Raw genomic sequence first — 21,391 nt, 5'->3', positions numbered from 1 at the left:
AGTAGCCTTCGGCCTCGAGCCCCACCCTATCGATGGCGGGAAGGGGGGGAGGAAAGGGTGGGCGGATGGAGAAGCAGGCAAAAAGGAGGGAGAGAAAAAGAAGGCTGGCCAAAAGGAGGGGTGCAACACGAGGACTTCCCAGGAGGTCACCCATCTTCTTACTACTCTCGCCCAAGCACGTTTAACTGCGGAGTTCTGATGGGATCCAGTGCATTAGTGCTGGTATAATCGCACCCCTTAGTCCATGTACGCGCAATTGCTATAAGCGCTTCGAAGGTGCCCGCGAGGAGAGATGGGAGGCTCGAAAGGGCCGCAACCTGCGATCCGACCGGATTCTTATTCGCTTTGATTGTTATTTATTTTGCTTGTAAAAAATAGTTTTTGCTTGCGGCGGTACTCTACAGTACGGTACAGTTACTGTTCAAAACCAAATTCTTGGTGGAATTAGGTGTCGACCTTTCGTTTCTTGAAGCGAAACGACATTTTGAACAAGACTAGTAGCCTGCGGCCTCTAGCCCCACCCTATCGATGGCGGGGAGGGGGGGGGGAGGGAAGGCTGGGCGGATGGAGAAGCAGGCAAAAAGGAGGGAGAGAAAAAGAAGGCTGGCCAAAAGAAGGGGTGCAACACGAGGACTTCCCAGGAGGTCACCCATCTTCTTACTACTCTCGCCCAAGCACGTTTAACTACGGAGTTCTGATGGGATCCAGTGCATTAGTGCTGGTATGATCGCACCCATTAGTCCATGTACGCGCAATTGCTATAAGCGCTTCGAAGGTGCCCGCGAGGAGAGATGGGAGGCTCGAAAGGGCCGCAACCTGCGATCCGACCGGAATCTTATTCGCTTTGATTGTTATTTATTTTGCTTGTAAAAAATAGTTTTTTGCTTGCGGCGGTACGGTACAGTTACTGTTCAAAACCAAATTCTTGGTGGAATTAGGTGTCGACCTTTCGTTTCTTGAAGCGAAACGACATTTTGAACAAGACTAGTAGCCTTCGGCCTCTAGCCCCACCCTATCGATGGCGGGGAGGGGGGGAGGGAAGGCTGGGCGGATGGAGAAGCAGGCAAAAAGGAGGGAGAGAAAAAGAAGGCTGGCCAAAAGAAGGGGTGCAACACGAGGACTTCCCAGGAGGTCACCCATCCTAGTACTACTCTCGCCAAAGCACGTTTAACTACGGAGTTCTGATGGGATCCGGTGCATTAGTGCTGGTATGATCGCACCTGTTAGTCCATGCACGCGCAATTGCTATAAGCGCTTCGAAGGTGCCCGCTAGGAGCGATGGGAGGCTCGAAAGGGCCGCAACCTGCGATCCGACCGGATTCTTATTCGCTTTGATTGTTATTTATTTTGCTTGTAAAAAATAGTTTTTTGCTTGCGGCGGTACGGTACAGTTACTGTTCAAAACCAAATTCTTGGTGGAATTAGGTGTCGACCTTTCGTTTCTTCAAGCGAAACGACATTCTGAACAAGACTAGTCGCCTTCGGCCTCTAGCCCCACCCTATCGATGGCGGGGAGGGCGGGGGAGGGAAGGCTGGGCGGATGGAGAAGCAGGCAAAAAGGAGGGAGAGAAAAAGATGGCTGGCCTAAAGGAGGGGTGCAACACGAGGACTTCCCAGGAGGTCACCCATCTTCTTACTACTCTCGCCCAAGCACCTTTAACTGCGGAGTTCTGATGGGATCCGGTGCATTAGTGCTGGTATGATCGCACCTGTTAGTCCATGCACGCGCAATTGCTATAAGCGCTTCGAAGGTGCCCGCTAGGAGCGATGGGAGGCTCGAAAGGGCCGCAACCTGCGATCCAACCGGATTCTTATTCGCTTTGATTGTTATTTATTTTGCTTGTAAAAAATAGTTTTTTGCTTGCGGCGGTACGGTACAGTTACTGTTCAAAACCAAATTCTTGGTGGAATTAGGTGTCGACCTTTCGTTTCTTCAAGCGAAACGACATTCTGAACAAGACTAGTCGTCTTCGGCCTCTAGCCCCACCCTATCGATGGAGGGGAGGACGGGGGAGGGAAGGCTGGGCGGATGGAGAAGCAGGCAAAAAGGAGGGAGAGAAAAAGAAGGCTGGCCTAAAGGAGGGGTGCAACACGAGGACTTCCCAGGAGGTCACCCATCTTCTTACTACTCTCGCCCAAGCACCTTTAACTGCGGAGTTCTGATGGGATCCGGTGCATTAGTGCTGGTATGATCGCACCCGTTAGTCCATGCACGCGCAATTGCTATAAGCGCTTCGAAGGTGCCCGCTAGGAGCGATGGGAGGCTCGAAAGGGCCGCAACTTGCGATCCGACCGGATTATTATTCGCTTTGATTGTTATTTATTTTGCTTGTAAAAAATAGTTTTTTGCTTGCGGCGGTACGGTACAGTTACTGTTCAAAACCAAATTCTTGGTGGAATTAGGTGTCGACCTTTCGTTTCTTCAAGCGAAACGACATTCTGAACAAGACTAGTCGTCTTCGGCCTCTAGCCCCACCCTATCGATGGCGGGGAGGGCGGGGGAGGGAAGGCTGGGCGGATGGAGAAGCAGGCAAAAAGGAGGGAGAGAAAAAGAAGGCTGGCCTAAAGGAGGGGTGCAACACGAGGACTTCCCAGGAGGTCACCCATCTTCTTACTACTCTCGCCCAAGCACCTTTAACTGCGGAGTTCTGATGGGATCCGGTGCATTAGTGCTGGTATGATCGCACCCGTTAGTCCATGCACGCGCAATTGCTATAAGCGCTGCGAAGGAGCCCTCGAGGAGCGATGTGTGGCTCGAAAGGGCCGCAACCTGCGACCCGACCGGATTCTTATTCGCTTTGATTGTTATTTATTTTGCTTGTAAAAAATAGTTTTTTGCTTGCGGCGGTACGTTACAGTTACTGTTCAAAACCAAATTCTTGGTGGAATTAGGTGTCGACCTTTCGTTTCTTGAAGCGAAACGACATTCTGAACAAGACAAGTCGCCTTCGGCCTCTAGCCCCACCCTATCGATGGCGGCGAGGGGGGGGAGGGAAGGCTGGGCGGATGGAGAAGCAGCAAAAAGGAGGGAGAGAAAGAAGGCTGGCCAAAAGGAAGGGTGCAGCACGAGGACGTCCCAGAAGGTCACCCATCCTCAGAGTACTCTCGCCCAAGCACGTTTAACTGCGGAGTTCTGATGGGATCCGGTGCATTAGTGCTGGTATGATCGCACCCGTTATTCCATGCACGCGCAATTGCTATAAGCGCTGCGAAGGGGCCCGCGAGGAGCGATGTGTGGCTCGAAAGGGCCGCAACCTGCGACCCGACCGGATTCTTACTCGCTTTGATTGTTATTTATTTTGCTTGTAAAAAATAGTTTTTTGCTTGCGGCGGTACTCTACAGTACGGTACAGTTACTGTTCAAAACCAAATTCTTGGTGGAATTAGGTGTCGACCTTTCGTTTCTTGAAGCGAAACGACATTCTGAACAAGACTAGTAGCCTTCGGCATCTAGCCCCACCCTATCGATGGCGGGGAGGGGGGGGAGGGAAGGCTGGGCGGATGGAGAAGCAGGCAAAAAGGAGGGAGAGAAAAAGAAGGCTGGCCAAAAGGAGGGGTGCAACACAAGGACTTCCCAGGGGGTCACCCATCCTAGTACTACTCTCGCCCAAGCACGTTTACCTGCGGAGTTCTGATGGGATCCGGTGCATTAGTGCTGGTATGATTGCACCCGTTAGTCCATGCACGCGCAATTGCTATAAGCGCTGCGAAGGCGCCCGCGAGGAGCGATGTGTGGCTCGAAAGGGCCGCAACCTGCGACCCGACCGGATTCTTAGTCGCTTTGATTGTTATTTATTTTGCTTGTAAAAAATAGTTTTTTGCTTGCGGCGGTACGGTACAGTTACTGTTCAAAACCAAATTCTTGGTGGAATTAGGTGTCGACCTTTCGTTTCTTGAAGAGCAACGACATTCTGAACAAGACTAGTAGCCTTCGGCATCTAGCCCCACCCTATCGATGGCGGGGAGGGGGGGAGGGAGGGAAGGCTGGGCGGATGGAGAAGCAGGCAAAAAGGAGGGAGAGAAAAAGAAGGCTGGCCAAAAGGAAGGGTGCAACACGAGGACTTCCCAGGAGGTCACCCATCCTCGTACTACTCTCGCCCAAGCACGTTTAACTCCGGAGTTCTAATGGGATCCGGTGCATTAGTGCTGGTATGATCGCACCCGTTGGTCCATGCACGCGCAATTGCTATAAGCGCTTCGAAGGCGCCCGCGAGGAGCGATGGGAGGCTCGAAAGGGCCGCAACCTGCGACCCGACCGGATTCTTACTCGCTTTGATTGTTATTTATTTTGCTTGTAAAAAATAGTTTTTTGCTTGCGGCGGTACTCTACAGTACCGTACAGTTACTGTTCAAAACCAAATTCTTGGTGGAATTAGGTGTCGACCTTTCGTTTCTTGAAGCGAAACGACATTCTGAACAAGACTAGTAGCCTTCGGCCTCTAGCCCCACCCTATCGATGGCGGGGAGGGGGGGGAGGGAAGGCTGGGCGGATGGAGAAGCAGGCAAAAAGGAGGGAGAGAAAAAGAAGGCTGGCCAAAAGGAGGGGTGCAACACGAGGACTTCCCAGGAGGTCACCCATTCCTAGTACTACTCTCGCCAAAGCACGTTTAACTACGGAGTTCTGATGGGATCCGGTGCATTAGTGCTGGTATGATCGCACCCGTTAGTCCATACACGCGCAATTGCTATAAGCGCTTCGAAGGCGCCCGCGAGGAGCGATGGGAGGCTCGAAAGGGCCGCAACCTGCGACCCGACCGGATTCTTACTCGCTTTGATTGTTATTTATTTTGCTTGTAAAAAATAGTTTTTTGCTTGCGGCGGTACTCTACAGTACGGTACAGTTACTGTTCAAAACCAAATTCTTGGTGGAATTAGGTGTCGACCTTTCGTTTCTTGAAGCGAAACGACATTCTGAACAAGACTAGTAGCCTTCGGCCTCTAGCCCCACCCTATCGATGGCGGGGAGGGGGGGGAGGGAAGGCTGGGCGGATGGAGAAGCAGGCAAAAAGGAGGGAGAGAAAAAGAAGGCTGGCCAAAAGGAGGGGTGCAACACGAGGACTTCCCAGGAGGTCACCCATCCTAGTACTACTCTCGCCCAAGCACGTTTAGCTGCGGAGTTCTGATGGGATCCGGTGCATTAGTGCTGGTATGATCGCACCCGTTAGTCCATGCACGCGCAATTGCTATAAGCGCTTCGAAGGCGCCCGCGAGGAGCGATGGGAGGCTCGAAAGGGCCGCAACCTGCGACCCGACCGGATTCTTACTCGCTTTGATTGTTATTTATTTTGCTTGTAAAAAATAGTTTTTTGCTTGCGGCGGTACTCTACAGTACGGTACAGTTACTGTTCAAAACCAAATTCTTGGTGGAATTAGGTGTCGACCTTTCGTTTCTTGAAGCGAAACGACATTCTTAACAAGACTAGTAGCCTTCGGCCTCTAGCCCCACCCTATCGATGGCGGGGAGGGGGGGAGGGAAGGCTGGGCGGATGGAGAAGCAGGCAAAAAGGAGGGAGAGAAAAACAAGGCTGGCCAAAAGGAGGGGTGCAACACGAGGACTTCCCAGGAGGTCACCCATCCTAGTACTACTCTCGCCCAAGCACGTTTAGCTGCGGAGTTCTGATGGGATCCGGTGCATTAGTGCTGGTATGATCGCACCCGTTAGACCATGCACGCACAATTGCTATAAGTGCTTCGAAGGCGCCCGCGAGGAGCGATGGGAGGCTCGAAAGGGCCGCAACCTGCGACCCGACCGGATTCTTACTCGCTTTGATTGTTATTTATTTTGCTTGTAAAAAATAGTTTTTTGCTTGCGGCGGTACGGTACAGTTACTGTTCAAAACCAAATTCTTGGTGGAATTAGGTGTCGACCTTTCGTTTCTTGAAGCGAAACGACATTCTGAACAAGACTAGTGGCCTTCGGCCTCTAGCCCCACCCTATCGATGGCGGGGAGGGGGGGGGAGGGAAGACTGGGCGGATGGAGAAGCAGGCAAAAAGGAGGGAGAGAAAAAGAAGGCTGGCCAAAAGGAGGGGTGCAACACGAGGACTTCCCAGGAGGTCACCCATCCTCGTACTACTCTCGCCCAAGCACGTTTAACTGCGGAGTTCTGATGGGATCCGGTGCATTAGTGCTTGTATGATCGCACCCGTTAGTCCATGCACGCGCAATTGCTATAAGCGCTTCGAAGGCGCCCGCGAGGAGCGATGGGAGGCTCGAAAGGGCCGCAACCTGCGACCCGATCGGATTCTTACTCGCTTTGATTGTTATTTATTTTGCTTGTAAAAAATAGTTTTTTGCATGCGGCGGTACTCTACAGTACGGTACAGTTACTGTTCAAAACCAAATTCTTGGTGGAATTAGGTGTCGACCTTTCGTTTCTTGAAGCGAAACGACATTCTGAACAAGACTAGTAGCCTTCGGCCTCTAGCCCCTCCCTATCGATGGCGGGGAGGGGGCGGGAGGGAAGGCTGGGCGGATGGAGAAGCAGGCAAAAAGGAGGGAGAGAAAAAGAAGGCTGGCCAAAAGGAGGGGTGCAACACGAGGACTTCCCAGGAGGTCACCCATCATAGTACTACTCTCGCCCAAGCACGTTTAACTGCGGAGTTCTGATGGGATCCGGTGCATTAGTGCTGGTATGATCGCACCCGTTAGTCCATGCACGCGCAATTGCTATAAGCGCTTCGAAGGCGCCCGCGAGGAGCGATGGGAGGCTCGAAAGGGCCGCAACCTGCGACCCGATCGGATTCTTACTCGCTTTGATTGTTATTTATTTTGCTTGTAAAAAATAGTTTTTTGCTTGCGGCGGTACTCTACAGTACGGTACAGTTACTGTTCAAAACCAAATTCTTGGTGGAATTGGGTGTCGACCTTTCGTTTCTTGAAGCGAAACGACATTTTGAACAAGACTAGTAGCCTTCGGCCTCTAGCCCCACCCTATCGATGGCGGGGAGGGGGGGGAGGGAAGGCTGGGCGGATGGAGAAGCAGGCAAAAAGGAGGGAGAGAAAAGGAAGGCTGGCCAAAAGGAGGGGTGCAACACGAGAACTTCCCAGGAGGTCACCCATCCTCGTACTACTCTCGCCCAAGCACGTTTACCTGCGGAGTTCTGATGGGATCCGGTGCTTTAGTGCTGGTATGATCGCACCCGTTAGTCCATGCACGCGCAATTCCTATAAGCTCTTCGAAGGCGCCAGCGAGGAGCGATGGGAGGCTCGAAAGGGCCGCAACCTGCGACCCGATCGGATTCTTACTCGCTTTGATTGTTATTTATTTTGCTTGTAAAAAATAGTTTTTTGCTTGCGGCGGTACTCTACAGTACGGTACAGTTACTGTTCAAAACCTAATTCTTGGTGGAATTAGGTGTCGACCTTTCGTTTCTTGAAGCGAAACGACATTCTGAACAAGACTAGTAGCCTTCGGCCTCTAGCCCCACCCTATCGATGGCGGGGAGGGGGGGGGGAGGGAAGACTGGGCGGATGGAGAAGCAGGCAAAAAGGAGGGAGAGAAAAAGAAGGCTGGCCAAAAGGAGGGGTGCAACACGAGGACTTCCCAGGAGGTCACCCATCCTCGTACTACTCTCGCCCAAGCACGTTTAACTGCGGAGTTATGATGGGATCCGGTGCATTAGTGCTTGTATGATCGCACCCGTTAGTCCATGCACGCGCAATTGCTATAAGCGCTTCGAAGGCGCCCGCGAGGAGCGATGGGAGGCTCGAAAGGGCCGCAACCTGCGACCCGAACGGATTCTTACTCGCTTTGATTGTTATTTATTTTGCTTGTAAAAAATAGTTTTTTGCTTGCGGCGGTACTCTACAGTACGGTACAGTTACTGTTCAAAACCAAATTCTTGGTGGAATTAGGTGTCGACCTTTCGTTTCTTGAAGCGAAACGACATTCTGAACAAGACTAGTAGCCTTCGGCCTCTAGCCCCACCCTATCGATGGCGGGGAGGGGGCGGGAGGGAAGGCTGGGCGGATGGAGAAGCAGGCAAAAAGGAGGGAGAGAAAAAGAAGGCTGGCCAAAAGGAAGGGGTGCAACACGAGGACTTCCCAGGAGGTCACCCATCCTAGTACTACTCTCGCCCAAGCACGTTTACCTGCGGAGTTCTGATGGGATCCGGTGCATTAGTGCTGGTATGATCGCACCCGTTAGTCCATGCACGCGCAATTGCCTATAAGCGCTTCGAAGGCGCCAGCGAGGAGCGATGGGAGGCTCGAAAGGGCCGCAACCTGCGACCCGATCCGGATTCTTACTCGCTTTGATTGTTATTTATTTTGCTTGTAAAAAATAGTTTTTTGCTTGCGGCGGTACTCTACAGTACGGTACAGTTACTGTTCAAAACCTAATTCTTGGTGGAATTAGGTGTCGACCTTTCGTTTCTTGAAGCGAAACGACATTCTGAACAAGACTAGTAGCCTTCGGCCTCTAGCCCCACCCTATCGATGGCGGGGAGGGGGGGGGAGGGAAGGCCTGGGCGGATGGAGAAGCAGGCAAAAAGGAGGGAGAGAAAAAGAAGGCTGGCCAAAAGGAGGGGTGCAACACGAGGACTTCCCAGGAGGTCACCCATCCTCGTACTACTCTCGCCCAAGCACGTTTAACTGCGGAGTTATGATGGGATCCGGTGCATTAGTGCTGGTATGATCGCACCCGTTAGTCCATGCACGCGCAATTGCTATAAGCGCTTCGAAGGCGCCCGCGAGGAGCGATGGGAGGCTCGAAAGGGCCGCAACCTGCGACCCGACCGGATTCTTACTCGCTTTGATTGTTATTTATTTTGCTTGTAAAAAATAGTTTTTTGCTTGCGGCGGTACTCTACAGTACGGTACAGTTACTGTTCAAAACCAAATTCTTGGTGGAATTAGGTGTCGACCTTTCGTTTCTTGAAGCGAAACGACATTCTGAACAAGACTAGTAGCCTTCGGCCTCTAGCCCCACCCTATCGATGGCGGGGAGGGGGGGGGAGGGAAGGCTGGGCGGATGGAGAAGCAGGCAAAAAGGAGGGAGAGAAAAAGAAGGCTGGCCAAAAGGAGGGGTGCAACACGAGGACTTCCCAGGAGGTCACCCATCCTAGTACTACTCTCGCCCAAGCACGTTTAACTGCGGAGTTCTGATGGGATCCGGTGCATTAGTGCTGGTATGATCGCACCCGTTAGTCCATGCACGCGCAATTGCTATAAGCGCTTCGAAGGCGCCCGCGAGGAGCGATGGGAGGCTCGAAAGGGCCGCAACCTGCGACCCGACCGGATTCTTACTCGCTTTGATTGTTATTTATTTTGCTTGTAAAAAATAGTTTTTTGCTTGCGGCGGTACTCTACAGTACGGTACAGTTACTGTTCAAAACCAAATTCTTGGTGGAATTAGGTGTCGACCTTTCGTTTCTTGAAGCGAAACGACATTCTGAACAAGACTAGTAGCCTTCGGCCTCTAGCCCCACCCTATCGATGGCGGGGAGGGGGGGGGAGGGAAGGCTGGGCGGATGGAGAAGCAGGCAAAAAGGAGGGAGAGAAAAAGAAGGCTGGCCAAAAGGAGGGGTGCAACACGAGGACTTCCCAGGAGGTCACCCATCCTAGTACTACTCTCGCCCAAGCACGTTTAACTGCGGAGTTCTGATGGGATCCGGTGCATTAGTGCTGGTATGATCGCACCCGTTAGTCCATGCACGCGCAATTGCTATAAGCGCTTCGAAGGCGCCCGCGAGGAGCGATGGGAGGCTCGAAAGGGCCGCAACCTGCGACCCGACCGGATTCTTACTCGCTTTGATTGTTATTTATTTTGCTTGTAAAAAATAGTTTTTTGCTTGCGGCGGTACTCTACAGTACGGTACAGTTACTGTTCAAAACCAAATTCTTGGTGGAATTAGGTGTCGACCTTTCGTTTCTTGAAGCGAAACGACATTCTGAACAAGACTAGTAGCCTTCGGCCTCTAGCCCCACCCTATCGATGGCGGGGAGGGGGGGGGAGGGAAGGCTGGGCGGATGGAGAAGCAGGCAAAAAGGAGGGAGAGAAAAAGAAGGCTGGCCAAAAGGAGGGGTGCAACACGAGGACTTCCCAGGAGGTCACCCATCCTAGTACTACTCTCGCCCAAGCACGTTTAACTGCGGAGTTCTGATGGGATCCGGTGCATTAGTGCTGGTATGATCGCACCCGTTAGTCCATGCACGCGCAATTGCTATAAGCGCTTCGAAGGCGCCCGCGAGGAGCGATGGGAGGCTCGAAAGGGCCGCAACCTGCGACCCGACCGGATTCTTACTCGCTTTGATTGTTATTTATTTTGCTTGTAAAAAATAGTTTTTTGCTTGCGGCGGTACTCTACAGTACGGTACAGTTACTGTTCAAAACCAAATTCTTGGTGGAATTAGGTGTCGACCTTTCGTTTCTTGAAGCGAAACGACATTCTGAACAAGACTAGTAGCCTTCGGCCTCTAGCCCCACCCTATCGATGGCGGGGAGGGGGGGGGAGGGAAGGCTGGGCGGATGGAGAAGCAGGCAAAAAGGAGGGAGAGAAAAAGAAGGCTGGCCAAAAGGAGGGGTGCAACACGAGGACTTCCCAGGAGGTCACCCATCCTAGTACTACTCTCGCCCAAGCACGTTTAACTGCGGAGTTCTGATGGGATCCGGTGCATTAGTGCTGGTATGATCGCACCCGTTAGTCCATGCACGCGCAATTGCTATAAGCGCTTCGAAGGCGCCCGCGAGGAGCGATGGGAGGCTCGAAAGGGCCGCAACCTGCGACCCGACCGGATTCTTACTCGCTTTGATTGTTATTTATTTTGCTTGTAAAAAATAGTTTTTTGCTTGCGGCGGTACTCTACAGTACGGTACAGTTACTGTTCAAAACCAAATTCTTGGTGGAATTAGGTGTCGACCTTTCGTTTCTTGAAGCGAAACGACATTCTGAACAAGACTAGTAGCCTTCGGCCTCTAGCCCCACCCTATCGATGGCGGGGAGGGGGGGGGAGGGAAGGCTGGGCGGATGGAGAAGCAGGCAAAAAGGAGGGAGAGAAAAAGAAGGCTGGCCAAAAGGAGGGGTGCAACACGAGGACTTCCCAGGAGGTCACCCATCCTAGTACTACTCTCGCCCAAGCACGTTTAACTGCGGAGTTCTGATGGGATCCGGTGCATTAGTGCTGGTATGATCGCACCCGTTAGTCCATGCACGCGCAATTGCTATAAGCGCTTCGAAGGCGCCCGCGAGGAGCGATGGGAGGCTCGAAAGGGCCGCAACCTGCGACCCGACCGGATTCTTACTCGCTTTGATTGTTATTTATTTTGCTTGTAAAAAATAGTTTTTTGCTTGCGGCGGTACTCTACAGTACGGTACAGTTACTGTTCAAAACCAAATTCTTGGTGGAATTAGGTGTCGACCTTTCGTTTCTTGAAGCGAAACGACATTCTGAACAAGACTAGTAGCCTTCGGCCTCTAGCCCCACCCTATCGATGGCGGGGAGGGGGGGGGAGGGAAGGCTGGGCGGATGGAGAAGCAGGCAAAAAGGAGGGAGAGAAAAAGAAGGCTGGCCAAAAGGAGGGGTGCAACACGAGGACTTCCCAGGAGGTCACCCATCCTAGTACTACTCTCGCCCAAGCACGTTTAACTGCGGAGTTCTGATGGGATCCGGTGCATTAGTGCTGGTATGATCGCACCCGTTAGTCCATGCACGCGCAATTGCTATAAGCGCTTCGAAGGCGCCCGCGAGGAGCGATGGGAGGCTCGAAAGGGCCGCAACCTGCGACCCGACCGGATTCTTACTCGCTTTGATTGTTATTTATTTTGCTTGTAAAAAATAGTTTTTTGCTTGCGGCGGTACTCTACAGTACGGTACAGTTACTGTTCAAAACCAAATTCTTGGTGGAATTAGGTGTCGACCTTTCGTTTCTTGAAGCGAAACGACATTCTGAACAAGACTAGTAGCCTTCGGCCTCTAGCCCCACCCTATCGATGGCGGGGAGGGGGGGGGAGGGAAGGCTGGGCGGATGGAGAAGCAGGCAAAAAGGAGGGAGAGAAAAAGAAGGCTGGCCAAAAGGAGGGGTGCAACACGAGGACTTCCCAGGAGGTCACCCATCCTAGTACTACTCTCGCCCAAGCACGTTTAACTGCGGAGTTCTGATGGGATCCGGTGCATTAGTGCTGGTATGATCGCACCCGTTAGTCCATGCACGCGCAATTGCTATAAGCGCTTCGAAGGCGCCCGCGAGGAGCGATGGGAGGCTCGAAAGGGCCGCAACCTGCGACCCGACCGGATTCTTACTCGCTTTGATTGTTATTTATTTTGCTTGTAAAAAATAGTTTTTTGCTTGCGGCGGTACTCTACAGTACGGTACAGTTACTGTTCAAAACCAAATTCTTGGTGGAATTAGGTGTCGACCTTTCGTTTCTTGAAGCGAAACGACATTCTGAACAAGACTAGTAGCCTTCGGCCTCTAGCCCCACCCTATCGATGGCGGGGAGGGGGGGGGAGGGAAGGCTGGGCGGATGGAGAAGCAGGCAAAAAGGAGGGAGAGAAAAAGAAGGCTGGCCAAAAGGAGGGGTGCAACACGAGGACTTCCCAGGAGGTCACCCATCCTAGTACTACTCTCGCCCAAGCACGTTTAACTGCGGAGTTCTGATGGGATCCGGTGCATTAGTGCTGGTATGATCGCACCCGTTAGTCCATGCACGCGCAATTGCTATAAGCGCTTCGAAGGCGCCCGCGAGGAGCGATGGGAGGCTCGAAAGGGCCGCAACCTGCGACCCGACCGGATTCTTACTCGCTTTGATTGTTATTTATTTTGCTTGTAAAAAATAGTTTTTTGCTTGCGGCGGTACTCTACAGTACGGTACAGTTACTGTTCAAAACCAAATTCTTGGTGGAATTAGGTGTCGACCTTTCGTTTCTTGAAGCGAAACGACATTCTGAACAAGACTAGTAGCCTTCGGCCTCTAGCCCCACCCTATCGATGGCGGGGAGGGGGGGGGAGGGAAGGCTGGGCGGATGGAGAAGCAGGCAAAAAGGAGGGAGAGAAAAAGAAGGCTGGCCAAAAGGAGGGGTGCAACACGAGGACTTCCCAGGAGGTCACCCATCCTAGTACTACTCTCGCCCAAGCACGTTTAACTGCGGAGTTCTGATGGGATCCGGTGCATTAGTGCTGGTATGATCGCACCCGTTAGTCCATGCACGCGCAATTGCTATAAGCGCTTCGAAGGCGCCCGCGAGGAGCGATGGGAGGCTCGAAAGGGCCGCAACCTGCGACCCGACCGGATTCTTACTCGCTTTGATTGTTATTTATTTTGCTTGTAAAAAATAGTTTTTTGCTTGCGGCGGTACTCTACAGTACGGTACAGTTACTGTTCAAAACCAAATTCTTGGTGGAATTAGGTGTCGACCTTTCGTTTCTTGAAGCGAAACGACATTCTGAACAAGACTAGTAGCCTTCGGCCTCTAGCCCCACCCTATCGATGGCGGGGAGGGGGGGGGAGGGAAGGCTGGGCGGATGGAGAAGCAGGCAAAAAGGAGGGAGAGAAAAAGAAGGCTGGCCAAAAGGAGGGGTGCAACACGAGGACTTCCCAGGAGGTCACCCATCCTAGTACTACTCTCGCCCAAGCACGTTTAACTGCGGAGTTCTGATGGGATCCGGTGCATTAGTGCTGGTATGATCGCACCCGTTAGTCCATGCACGCGCAATTGCTATAAGCGCTTCGAAGGCGCCCGCGAGGAGCGATGGGAGGCTCGAAAGGGCCGCAACCTGCGACCCGACCGGATTCTTACTCGCTTTGATTGTTATTTATTTTGCTTGTAAAAAATAGTTTTTTGCTTGCGGCGGTACTCTACAGTACGGTACAGTTACTGTTCAAAACCAAATTCTTGGTGGAATTAGGTGTCGACCTTTCGTTTCTTGAAGCGAAACGACATTCTGAACAAGACTAGTAGCCTTCGGCCTCTAGCCCCACCCTATCGATGGCGGGGAGGGGGGGGGAGGGAAGGCTGGGCGGATGGAGAAGCAGGCAAAAAGGAGGGAGAGAAAAAGAAGGCTGGCCAAAAGGAGGGGTGCAACACGAGGACTTCCCAGGAGGTCACCCATCCTAGTACTACTCTCGCCCAAGCACGTTTAACTGCGGAGTTCTGATGGGATCCGGTGCATTAGTGCTGGTATGATCGCACCCGTTAGTCCATGCACGCGCAATTGCTATAAGCGCTTCGAAGGCGCCCGCGAGGAGCGATGGGAGGCTCGAAAGGGCCGCAACCTGCGACCCGACCGGATTCTTACTCGCTTTGATTGTTATTTATTTTGCTTGTAAAAAATAGTTTTTTGCTTGCGGCGGTACTCTACAGTACGGTACAGTTACTGTTCAAAACCAAATTCTTGGTGGAATTAGGTGTCGACCTTTCGTTTCTTGAAGCGAAACGACATTCTGAACAAGACTAGTAGCCTTCGGCCTCTAGCCCCACCCTATCGATGGCGGGGAGGGGGGGGGAGGGAAGGCTGGGCGGATGGAGAAGCAGGCAAAAAGGAGGGAGAGAAAAAGAAGGCTGGCCAAAAGGAGGGGTGCAACACGAGGACTTCCCAGGAGGTCACCCATCCTAGTACTACTCTCGCCCAAGCACGTTTAACTGCGGAGTTCTGATGGGATCCGGTGCATTAGTGCTGGTATGATCGCACCCGTTAGTCCATGCACGCGCAATTGCTATAAGCGCTTCGAAGGCGCCCGCGAGGAGCGATGGGAGGCTCGAAAGGGCCGCAACCTGCGACCCGACCGGATTCTTACTCGCTTTGATTGTTATTTATTTTGCTTGTAAAAAATAGTTTTTTGCTTGCGGCGGTACTCTACAGTACGGTACAGTTACTGTTCAAAACCAAATTCTTGGTGGAATTAGGTGTCGACCTTTCGTTTCTTGAAGCGAAACGACATTCTGAACAAGACTAGTAGCCTTCGGCCTCTAGCCCCACCCTATCGATGGCGGGGAGGGGGGGGGAGGGAAGGCTGGGCGGATGGAGAAGCAGGCAAAAAGGAGGGAGAGAAAAAGAAGGCTGGCCAAAAGGAGGGGTGCAACACGAGGACTTCCCAGGAGGTCACCCATCCTAGTACTACTCTCGCCCAAGCACGTTTAACTGCGGAGTTCTGATGGGATCCGGTGCATTAGTGCTGGTATGATCGCACCCGTTAGTCCATGCACGCGCAATTGCTATAAGCGCTTCGAAGGCGCCCGCGAGGAGCGATGGGAGGCTCGAAAGGGCCGCAACCTGCGACCCGACCGGATTCTTACTCGCTTTGATTGTTATTTATTTTGCTTGTAAAAAATAGTTTTTTGCTTGCGGCGGTACTCTACAGTACGGTACAGTTACTGTTCAAAACCAAATTCTTGGTGGAATTAGGTGTCGACCTTTCGTTTCTTGAAGCGAAACGACATTCTGAACAAGACTAGTAGCCTTCGGCCTCTAGCCCCACCCTATCGATGGCGGGGAGGGGGGGGGAGGGAAGGCTGGGCGGATGGAGAAGCAGGCAAAAAGGAGGGAGAGAAAAAGAAGGCTGGCCAAAAGGAGGGGTGCAACACGAGGACTTCCCAGGAGGTCACCCATCCTAGTACTACTCTCGCCCAAGCACGTTTAACTGCGGAGTTCTGATGGGATCCGGTGCATTAGTGCTGGTATGATCGCACCCGTTAGTCCATGCACGCGCAATTGCTATAAGCGCTTCGAAGGCGCCCGCGAGGAGCGATGGGAGGCTCGAAAGGGCCGCAACCTGCGACCCGACCGGATTCTTACTCGCTTTGATTGTTATTTATTTTGCTTGTAAAAAATAGTTTTTTGCTTGCGGCGGTACTCTACAGTACGGTACAGTTACTGTTCAAAACCAAATTCTTGGTGGAATTAGGTGTCGACCTTTCGTTTCTTGAAGCGAAACGACATTCTGAACAAGACTAGTAGCCTTCGGCCTCTAGCCCCACCCTATCGATGGCGGGGAGGGGGGGGGAGGGAAGGCTGGGCGGATGGAGAAGCAGGCAAAAAGGAGGGAGAGAAAAAGAAGGCTGGCCAAAAGGAGGGGTGCAACACGAGGACTTCCCAGGAGGTCACCCATCCTAGTACTACTCTCGCCCAAGCACGTTTAACTGCGGAGTTCTGATGGGATCCGGTGCATTAGTGCTGGTATGATCGCACCCGTTAGTCCATGCACGCGCAATTGCTATAAGCGCTTCGAAGGCGCCCGCGAGGAGCGATGGGAGGCTCGAAAGGGCCGCAACCTGCGACCCGACCGGATTCTTACTCGCTTTGATTGTTATTTATTTTGCTTGTAAAAAATAGTTTTTTGCTTGCGGCGGTACTCTACAGTACGGTACAGTTACTGTTCAAAACCAAATTCTTGGTGGAATTAGGTGTCGACCTTTCGTTTCTTGAAGCGAAACGACATTCTGAACAAGACTAGTAGCCTTCGGCCTCTAGCCCCACCCTATCGATGGCGGGGAGGGGGGGGGAGGGAAGGCTGGGCGGATGGAGAAGCAGGCAAAAAGGAGGGAGAGAAAAAGAAGGCTGGCCAAAAGGAGGGGTGCAACACGAGGACTTCCCAGGAGGTCACCCATCCTAGTACTACTCTCGCCCAAGCACGTTTAACTGCGGAGTTCTGATGGGATCCGGTGCATTAGTGCTGGTATGATCGCACCCGTTAGTCCATGCACGCGCAATTGCTATAAGCGCTTCGAAGGCGCCCGCGAGGAGCGATGGGAGGCTCGAAAGGGCCGCAACCTGCGACCCGACCGGATTCTTACTCGCTTTGATTGTTATTTATTTTGCTTGTAAAAAATAGTTTTTTGCTTGCGGCGGTACTCTACAGTACGGTACAGTTACTGTTCAAAACCAAATTCTTGGTGGAATTAGGTGTCGACCTTTCGTTTCTTGAAGCGAAACGACATTCTGAACAAGACTAGTAGCCTTCGGCCTCTAGCCCCACCCTATCGATGGCGGGGAGGGGGGGGGAGGGAAGGCTGGGCGGATGGAGAAGCAGGCAAAAAGGAGGGAGAGAAAAAGAAGGCTGGCCAAAAGGAGGGGTGCAACACGAGGACTTCCCAGGAGGTCACCCATCCTAGTACTACTCTCGCCCAAGCACGTTTAACTGCGGAGTTCTGATGGGATCCGGTGCATTAGTGCTGGTATGATCGCACCCGTTAGTCCATGCACGCGCAATTGCTATAAGCGCTTCGAAGGCGCCCGCGAGGAGCGATGGGAGGCTCGAAAGGGCCGCAACCTGCGACCCGACCGGATTCTTACTCGCTTTGATTGTTATTTATTTTGCTTGTAAAAAATAGTTTTTTGCTTGCGGCGGTACTCTACAGTACGGTACAGTTACTGTTCAAAACCAAATTCTTGGTGGAATTAGGTGTCGACCTTTCGTTTCTTGAAGCGAAACGACATTCTGAACAAGACTAGTAGCCTTCGGCCTCTAGCCCCACCCTATCGATGGCGGGGAGGGGGGGGGAGGGAAGGCTGGGCGGATGGAGAAGCAGGCAAAAAGGAGGGAGAGAAAAAGAAGGCTGGCCAAAAGGAGGGGTGCAACACGAGGACTTCCCAGGAGGTCACCCATCCTAGTACTACTCTCGCCCAAGCACGTTTAACTGCGGAGTTCTGATGGGATCCGGTGCATTAGTGCTGGTATGATCGCACCCGTTAGTCCATGCACGCGCAATTGCTATAAGCGCTTCGAAGGCGCCCGCGAGGAGCGATGGGAGGCTCGAAAGGGCCGCAACCTGCGACCCGACCGGATTCTTACTCGCTTTGATTGTTATTTATTTTGCTTGTAAAAAATAGTTTTTTGCTTGCGGCGGTACTCTACAGTACGGTACAGTTACTGTTCAAAACCAAATTCTTGGTGGAATTAGGTGTCGACCTTTCGTTTCTTGAAGCGAAACGACATTCTGAACAAGACTAGTAGCCTTCGGCCTCTAGCCCCACCCTATCGATGGCGGGGAGGGGGGGGGAGGGAAGGCTGGGCGGATGGAGAAGCAGGCAAAAAGGAGGGAGAGAAAAAGAAGGCTGGCCAAAAGGAGGGGTGCAACACGAGGACTTCCCAGGAGGTCACCCATCCTAGTACTACTCTCGCCCAAGCACGTTTAACTGCGGAGTTCTGATGGGATCCGGTGCATTAGTGCTGGTATGATCGCACCCGTTAGTCCATGCACGCGCAATTGCTATAAGCGCTTCGAAGGCGCCCGCGAGGAGCGATGGGAGGCTCGAAAGGGCCGCAACCTGCGACCCGACCGGATTCTTACTCGCTTTGATTGTTATTTATTTTGCTTGTAAAAAATAGTTTTTTGCTTGCGGCGGTACTCTACAGTACGGTACAGTTACTGTTCAAAACCAAATTCTTGGTGGAATTAGGTGTCGACCTTTCGTTTCTTGAAGCGAAACGACATTCTGAACAAGACTAGTAGCCTTCGGCCTCTAGCCCCACCCTATCGATGGCGGGGAGGGGGGGGGAGGGAAGGCTGGGCGGATGGAGAAGCAGGCAAAAAGGAGGGAGAGAAAAAGAAGGCTGGCCAAAAGGAGGGGTGCAACACGAGGACTTCCCAGGAGGTCACCCATCCTAGTACTACTCTCGCCCAAGCACGTTTAACTGCGGAGTTCTGATGGGATCCGGTGCATTAGTGCTGGTATGATCGCACCCGTTAGTCCATGCACGCGCAATTGCTATAAGCGCTTCGAAGGCGCCCGCGAGGAGCGATGGGAGGCTCGAAAGGGCCGCAACCTGCGACCCGACCGGATTCTTACTCGCTTTGATTGTTATTTATTTTGCTTGTAAAAAATAGTTTTTTGCTTGCGGCGGTACTCTACAGTACGGTACAGTTACTGTTCAAAACCAAATTCTTGGTGGAATTAGGTGTCGACCTTTCGTTTCTTGAAGCGAAACGACATTCTGAACAAGACTAGTAGCCTTCGGCCTCTAGCCCCACCCTATCGATGGCGGGGAGGGGGGGGGAGGGAAGGCTGGGCGGATGGAGAAGCAGGCAAAAAGGAGGGAGAGAAAAAGAAGGCTGGCCAAAAGGAGGGGTGCAACACGAGGACTTCCCAGGAGGTCACCCATCCTAGTACTACTCTCGCCCAAGCACGTTTAACTGCGGAGTTCTGATGGGATCCGGTGCATTAGTGCTGGTATGATCGCACCCGTTAGTCCATGCACGCGCAATTGCTATAAGCGCTTCGAAGGCGCCCGCGAGGAGCGATGGGAGGCTCGAAAGGGCCGCAACCTGCGACCCGACCGGATTCTTACTCGCTTTGATTGTTATTTATTTTGCTTGTAAAAAATAGTTTTTTGCTTGCGGCGGTACTCTACAGTACGGTACAGTTACTGTTCAAAACCAAATTCTTGGTGGAATTAGGTGTCGACCTTTCGTTTCTTGAAGCGAAACGACATTCTGAACAAGACTAGTAGCCTTCGGCCTCTAGCCCCACCCTATCGATGGCGGGGAGGGGGGGGGAGGGAAGGCTGGGCGGATGGAGAAGCAGGCAAAAAGGAGGGAGAGAAAAAGAAGGCTGGCCAAAAGGAGGGGTGCAACACGAGGACTTCCCAGGAGGTCACCCATCCTAGTACTACTCTCGCCCAAGCACGTTTAACTGCGGAGTTCTGATGGGATCCGGTGCATTAGTGCTGGTATGATCGCACCCGTTAGTCCATGCACGCGCAATTGCTATAAGCGCTTCGAAGGCGCCCGCGAGGAGCGATGGGAGGCTCGAAAGGGCCGCAACCTGCGACCCGACCGGATTCTTACTCGCTTTGATTGTTATTTATTTTGCTTGTAAAAAATAGTTTTTTGCTTGCGGCGGTACTCTACAGTACGGTACAGTTACTGTTCAAAACCAAATTCTTGGTGGAATTAGGTGTCGACCTTTCGTTTCTTGAAGCGAAACGACATTCTGAACAAGACTAGTAGCCTTCGGCCTCTAGCCCCACCCTATCGATGGCGGGGAGGGGGGGGGAGGGAAGGCTGGGCGGATGGAGAAGCAGGCAAAAAGGAGGGAGAGAAAAAGAAGGCTGGCCAAAAGGAGGGGTGCAACACGAGGACTTCCCAGGAGGTCACCCATCCTAGTACTACTCTCGCCCAAGCACGTTTAACTGCGGAGTTCTGATGGGATCCGGTGCATTAGTGCTGGTATGATCGCACCCGTTAGTCCATGCACGCGCAATTGCTATAAGCGCTTCGAAGGCGCCCGCGAGGAGCGATGGGAGGCTCGAAAGGGCCGCAACCTGCGACCCGACCGGATTCTTACTCGCTTTGATTGTTATTTATTTTGCTTGTAAAAAATAGTTTTTTGCTTGCGGCGGTACTCTACAGTACGGTACAGTTACTGTTCAAAACCAAATTCTTGGTGGAATTAGGTGTCGACCTTTCGTTTCTTGAAGCGAAACGACATTCTGAACAAGACTAGTAGCCTTCGGCCTCTAGCCCCACCCTATCGATGGCGGGGAGGGGGGGGGAGGGAAGGCTGGGCGGATGGAGAAGCAGGCAAAAAGGAGGGAGAGAAAAAGAAGGCTGGCCAAAAGGAGGGGTGCAACACGAGGACTTCCCAGGAGGTCACCCATCCTAGTACTACTCTCGCCCAAGCACGTTTAACTGCGGAGTTCTGATGGGATCCGGTGCATTAGTGCTGGTATGATCGCACCCGTTAGTCCATGCACGCGCAATTGCTATAAGCGCTTCGAAGGCGCCCGCGAGGAGCGATGGGAGGCTCGAAAGGGCCGCAACCTGCGACCCGACCGGATTCTTACTCGCTTTGATTGTTATTTATTTTGCTTGTAAAAAATAGTTTTTTGCTTGCGGCGGTACTCTACAGTACGGTACAGTTACTGTTCAAAACCAAATTCTTGGTGGAATTAGGTGTCGACCTTTCGTTTCTTGAAGCGAAACGACATTCTGAACAAGACTAGTAGCCTTCGGCCTCTAGCCCCACCCTATCGATGGCGGGGAGGGGGGGGGAGGGAAGGCTGGGCGGATGGAGAAGCAGGCAAAAAGGAGGGAGAGAAAAAGAAGGCTGGCCAAAAGGAGGGGTGCAACACGAGGACTTCCCAGGAGGTCACCCATCCTAGTACTACTCTCGCCCAAGCACGTTTAACTGCGGAGTTCTGATGGGATCCGGTGCATTAGTGCTGGTATGATCGCACCCGTTAGTCCATGCACGCGCAATTGCTATAAGCGCTTCGAAGGCGCCCGCGAGGAGCGATGGGAGGCTCGAAAGGGCCGCAACCTGCGACCCGACCGGATTCTTACTCGCTTTGATTGTTATTTATTTTGCTTGTAAAAAATAGTTTTTTGCTTGCGGCGGTACTCTACAGTACGGTACAGTTACTGTTCAAAACCAAATTCTTGGTGGAATTAGGTGTCGACCTTTCGTTTCTTGAAGCGAAACGACATTCTGAACAAGACTAGTAGCCTTC

At 52.4% G+C, this 21,391-nt stretch overlaps 43 non-coding genes across 43 annotated transcripts; all 43 read right to left on the bottom strand.

Moving 5' to 3' along the window:
• Positions 1-117: 117 nt before the first annotated feature.
• On the bottom strand, positions 118-236 carry LOC127904628 (5S ribosomal RNA). The gene has a single exon (XR_008057928.1). It is a non-coding gene; the product is annotated as a 5S ribosomal RNA (ribosomal RNA).
• Positions 237-616: 380 nt separating this feature from the next.
• LOC127904625 (5S ribosomal RNA) lies at positions 617-735 on the bottom strand. The gene has a single exon (XR_008057925.1). It is a non-coding gene; the product is annotated as a 5S ribosomal RNA (ribosomal RNA).
• Positions 736-1,103: 368 nt separating this feature from the next.
• Positions 1,104-1,222, bottom strand: LOC127904619 (5S ribosomal RNA). The gene has a single exon (XR_008057919.1). It is a non-coding gene; the product is annotated as a 5S ribosomal RNA (ribosomal RNA).
• Positions 1,223-1,592: 370 nt separating this feature from the next.
• Positions 1,593-1,711, bottom strand: LOC127904626 (5S ribosomal RNA). Its single transcript, XR_008057926.1, has one exon. It is a non-coding gene; the product is annotated as a 5S ribosomal RNA (ribosomal RNA).
• Positions 1,712-2,081: 370 nt separating this feature from the next.
• LOC127904623 (5S ribosomal RNA) lies at positions 2,082-2,200 on the bottom strand. Its single transcript, XR_008057923.1, has one exon. It is a non-coding gene; the product is annotated as a 5S ribosomal RNA (ribosomal RNA).
• Positions 2,201-2,570: 370 nt separating this feature from the next.
• On the bottom strand, positions 2,571-2,689 carry LOC127904622 (5S ribosomal RNA). The gene has a single exon (XR_008057922.1). It is a non-coding gene; the product is annotated as a 5S ribosomal RNA (ribosomal RNA).
• A 366-nt stretch (positions 2,690-3,055) lies between these two features.
• On the bottom strand, positions 3,056-3,174 carry LOC127904635 (5S ribosomal RNA). The gene has a single exon (XR_008057935.1). It is a non-coding gene; the product is annotated as a 5S ribosomal RNA (ribosomal RNA).
• Positions 3,175-3,553: 379 nt separating this feature from the next.
• Positions 3,554-3,672, bottom strand: LOC127904617 (5S ribosomal RNA). The gene has a single exon (XR_008057917.1). It is a non-coding gene; the product is annotated as a 5S ribosomal RNA (ribosomal RNA).
• A 372-nt stretch (positions 3,673-4,044) lies between these two features.
• LOC127904618 (5S ribosomal RNA) lies at positions 4,045-4,163 on the bottom strand. Its single transcript, XR_008057918.1, has one exon. It is a non-coding gene; the product is annotated as a 5S ribosomal RNA (ribosomal RNA).
• A 379-nt stretch (positions 4,164-4,542) lies between these two features.
• Positions 4,543-4,662, bottom strand: LOC112324840 (5S ribosomal RNA). The gene has a single exon (XR_002978839.2). It is a non-coding gene; the product is annotated as a 5S ribosomal RNA (ribosomal RNA).
• A 379-nt stretch (positions 4,663-5,041) lies between these two features.
• On the bottom strand, positions 5,042-5,160 carry LOC127904614 (5S ribosomal RNA). The gene has a single exon (XR_008057914.1). It is a non-coding gene; the product is annotated as a 5S ribosomal RNA (ribosomal RNA).
• Positions 5,161-5,538: 378 nt separating this feature from the next.
• Positions 5,539-5,657, bottom strand: LOC127904613 (5S ribosomal RNA). The gene has a single exon (XR_008057913.1). It is a non-coding gene; the product is annotated as a 5S ribosomal RNA (ribosomal RNA).
• Positions 5,658-6,027: 370 nt separating this feature from the next.
• On the bottom strand, positions 6,028-6,146 carry LOC127904621 (5S ribosomal RNA). The gene has a single exon (XR_008057921.1). It is a non-coding gene; the product is annotated as a 5S ribosomal RNA (ribosomal RNA).
• A 380-nt stretch (positions 6,147-6,526) lies between these two features.
• On the bottom strand, positions 6,527-6,645 carry LOC127904611 (5S ribosomal RNA). Its single transcript, XR_008057911.1, has one exon. It is a non-coding gene; the product is annotated as a 5S ribosomal RNA (ribosomal RNA).
• A 379-nt stretch (positions 6,646-7,024) lies between these two features.
• Positions 7,025-7,143, bottom strand: LOC127904616 (5S ribosomal RNA). Its single transcript, XR_008057916.1, has one exon. It is a non-coding gene; the product is annotated as a 5S ribosomal RNA (ribosomal RNA).
• A 381-nt stretch (positions 7,144-7,524) lies between these two features.
• LOC127904633 (5S ribosomal RNA) lies at positions 7,525-7,643 on the bottom strand. The gene has a single exon (XR_008057933.1). It is a non-coding gene; the product is annotated as a 5S ribosomal RNA (ribosomal RNA).
• A 381-nt stretch (positions 7,644-8,024) lies between these two features.
• Positions 8,025-8,143, bottom strand: LOC127904615 (5S ribosomal RNA). The gene has a single exon (XR_008057915.1). It is a non-coding gene; the product is annotated as a 5S ribosomal RNA (ribosomal RNA).
• Positions 8,144-8,526: 383 nt separating this feature from the next.
• LOC127904624 (5S ribosomal RNA) lies at positions 8,527-8,645 on the bottom strand. Its single transcript, XR_008057924.1, has one exon. It is a non-coding gene; the product is annotated as a 5S ribosomal RNA (ribosomal RNA).
• A 380-nt stretch (positions 8,646-9,025) lies between these two features.
• Positions 9,026-9,144, bottom strand: LOC127904609 (5S ribosomal RNA). The gene has a single exon (XR_008057909.1). It is a non-coding gene; the product is annotated as a 5S ribosomal RNA (ribosomal RNA).
• Positions 9,145-9,524: 380 nt separating this feature from the next.
• Positions 9,525-9,643, bottom strand: LOC127904608 (5S ribosomal RNA). The gene has a single exon (XR_008057908.1). It is a non-coding gene; the product is annotated as a 5S ribosomal RNA (ribosomal RNA).
• Positions 9,644-10,023: 380 nt separating this feature from the next.
• On the bottom strand, positions 10,024-10,142 carry LOC127904607 (5S ribosomal RNA). Its single transcript, XR_008057907.1, has one exon. It is a non-coding gene; the product is annotated as a 5S ribosomal RNA (ribosomal RNA).
• Positions 10,143-10,522: 380 nt separating this feature from the next.
• LOC127904606 (5S ribosomal RNA) lies at positions 10,523-10,641 on the bottom strand. Its single transcript, XR_008057906.1, has one exon. It is a non-coding gene; the product is annotated as a 5S ribosomal RNA (ribosomal RNA).
• A 380-nt stretch (positions 10,642-11,021) lies between these two features.
• Positions 11,022-11,140, bottom strand: LOC127904605 (5S ribosomal RNA). Its single transcript, XR_008057905.1, has one exon. It is a non-coding gene; the product is annotated as a 5S ribosomal RNA (ribosomal RNA).
• Positions 11,141-11,520: 380 nt separating this feature from the next.
• On the bottom strand, positions 11,521-11,639 carry LOC127904604 (5S ribosomal RNA). Its single transcript, XR_008057904.1, has one exon. It is a non-coding gene; the product is annotated as a 5S ribosomal RNA (ribosomal RNA).
• A 380-nt stretch (positions 11,640-12,019) lies between these two features.
• LOC127904603 (5S ribosomal RNA) lies at positions 12,020-12,138 on the bottom strand. The gene has a single exon (XR_008057903.1). It is a non-coding gene; the product is annotated as a 5S ribosomal RNA (ribosomal RNA).
• Positions 12,139-12,518: 380 nt separating this feature from the next.
• On the bottom strand, positions 12,519-12,637 carry LOC127904602 (5S ribosomal RNA). Its single transcript, XR_008057902.1, has one exon. It is a non-coding gene; the product is annotated as a 5S ribosomal RNA (ribosomal RNA).
• A 380-nt stretch (positions 12,638-13,017) lies between these two features.
• On the bottom strand, positions 13,018-13,136 carry LOC127904600 (5S ribosomal RNA). The gene has a single exon (XR_008057900.1). It is a non-coding gene; the product is annotated as a 5S ribosomal RNA (ribosomal RNA).
• Positions 13,137-13,516: 380 nt separating this feature from the next.
• LOC127904599 (5S ribosomal RNA) lies at positions 13,517-13,635 on the bottom strand. Its single transcript, XR_008057899.1, has one exon. It is a non-coding gene; the product is annotated as a 5S ribosomal RNA (ribosomal RNA).
• A 380-nt stretch (positions 13,636-14,015) lies between these two features.
• Positions 14,016-14,134, bottom strand: LOC127904598 (5S ribosomal RNA). Its single transcript, XR_008057898.1, has one exon. It is a non-coding gene; the product is annotated as a 5S ribosomal RNA (ribosomal RNA).
• A 380-nt stretch (positions 14,135-14,514) lies between these two features.
• Positions 14,515-14,633, bottom strand: LOC127904597 (5S ribosomal RNA). The gene has a single exon (XR_008057897.1). It is a non-coding gene; the product is annotated as a 5S ribosomal RNA (ribosomal RNA).
• Positions 14,634-15,013: 380 nt separating this feature from the next.
• On the bottom strand, positions 15,014-15,132 carry LOC127904596 (5S ribosomal RNA). Its single transcript, XR_008057896.1, has one exon. It is a non-coding gene; the product is annotated as a 5S ribosomal RNA (ribosomal RNA).
• A 380-nt stretch (positions 15,133-15,512) lies between these two features.
• Positions 15,513-15,631, bottom strand: LOC127904595 (5S ribosomal RNA). The gene has a single exon (XR_008057895.1). It is a non-coding gene; the product is annotated as a 5S ribosomal RNA (ribosomal RNA).
• A 380-nt stretch (positions 15,632-16,011) lies between these two features.
• LOC127904594 (5S ribosomal RNA) lies at positions 16,012-16,130 on the bottom strand. Its single transcript, XR_008057894.1, has one exon. It is a non-coding gene; the product is annotated as a 5S ribosomal RNA (ribosomal RNA).
• A 380-nt stretch (positions 16,131-16,510) lies between these two features.
• LOC127904593 (5S ribosomal RNA) lies at positions 16,511-16,629 on the bottom strand. The gene has a single exon (XR_008057893.1). It is a non-coding gene; the product is annotated as a 5S ribosomal RNA (ribosomal RNA).
• A 380-nt stretch (positions 16,630-17,009) lies between these two features.
• On the bottom strand, positions 17,010-17,128 carry LOC127904592 (5S ribosomal RNA). Its single transcript, XR_008057892.1, has one exon. It is a non-coding gene; the product is annotated as a 5S ribosomal RNA (ribosomal RNA).
• Positions 17,129-17,508: 380 nt separating this feature from the next.
• On the bottom strand, positions 17,509-17,627 carry LOC127904591 (5S ribosomal RNA). The gene has a single exon (XR_008057891.1). It is a non-coding gene; the product is annotated as a 5S ribosomal RNA (ribosomal RNA).
• Positions 17,628-18,007: 380 nt separating this feature from the next.
• LOC127904589 (5S ribosomal RNA) lies at positions 18,008-18,126 on the bottom strand. The gene has a single exon (XR_008057889.1). It is a non-coding gene; the product is annotated as a 5S ribosomal RNA (ribosomal RNA).
• Positions 18,127-18,506: 380 nt separating this feature from the next.
• Positions 18,507-18,625, bottom strand: LOC127904588 (5S ribosomal RNA). Its single transcript, XR_008057888.1, has one exon. It is a non-coding gene; the product is annotated as a 5S ribosomal RNA (ribosomal RNA).
• A 380-nt stretch (positions 18,626-19,005) lies between these two features.
• LOC127904587 (5S ribosomal RNA) lies at positions 19,006-19,124 on the bottom strand. The gene has a single exon (XR_008057887.1). It is a non-coding gene; the product is annotated as a 5S ribosomal RNA (ribosomal RNA).
• Positions 19,125-19,504: 380 nt separating this feature from the next.
• On the bottom strand, positions 19,505-19,623 carry LOC127904586 (5S ribosomal RNA). Its single transcript, XR_008057886.1, has one exon. It is a non-coding gene; the product is annotated as a 5S ribosomal RNA (ribosomal RNA).
• A 380-nt stretch (positions 19,624-20,003) lies between these two features.
• On the bottom strand, positions 20,004-20,122 carry LOC127904585 (5S ribosomal RNA). The gene has a single exon (XR_008057885.1). It is a non-coding gene; the product is annotated as a 5S ribosomal RNA (ribosomal RNA).
• Positions 20,123-20,502: 380 nt separating this feature from the next.
• LOC127904584 (5S ribosomal RNA) lies at positions 20,503-20,621 on the bottom strand. Its single transcript, XR_008057884.1, has one exon. It is a non-coding gene; the product is annotated as a 5S ribosomal RNA (ribosomal RNA).
• A 380-nt stretch (positions 20,622-21,001) lies between these two features.
• LOC127904583 (5S ribosomal RNA) lies at positions 21,002-21,120 on the bottom strand. The gene has a single exon (XR_008057883.1). It is a non-coding gene; the product is annotated as a 5S ribosomal RNA (ribosomal RNA).
• Positions 21,121-21,391: the final 271 nt, after the last annotated feature.

The sequence above is a fragment of the Populus trichocarpa genome, chromosome 17, assembly GCF_000002775.5.
Source record: "Populus trichocarpa isolate Nisqually-1 chromosome 17, P.trichocarpa_v4.1, whole genome shotgun sequence".
Lineage (NCBI taxonomy): Eukaryota > Viridiplantae > Streptophyta > Magnoliopsida > Malpighiales > Salicaceae > Populus > Populus trichocarpa.
The sequence above is the reverse complement of the archived record's forward strand: the minus strand, read 5'-3'. Positions and strand labels throughout refer to the sequence as shown.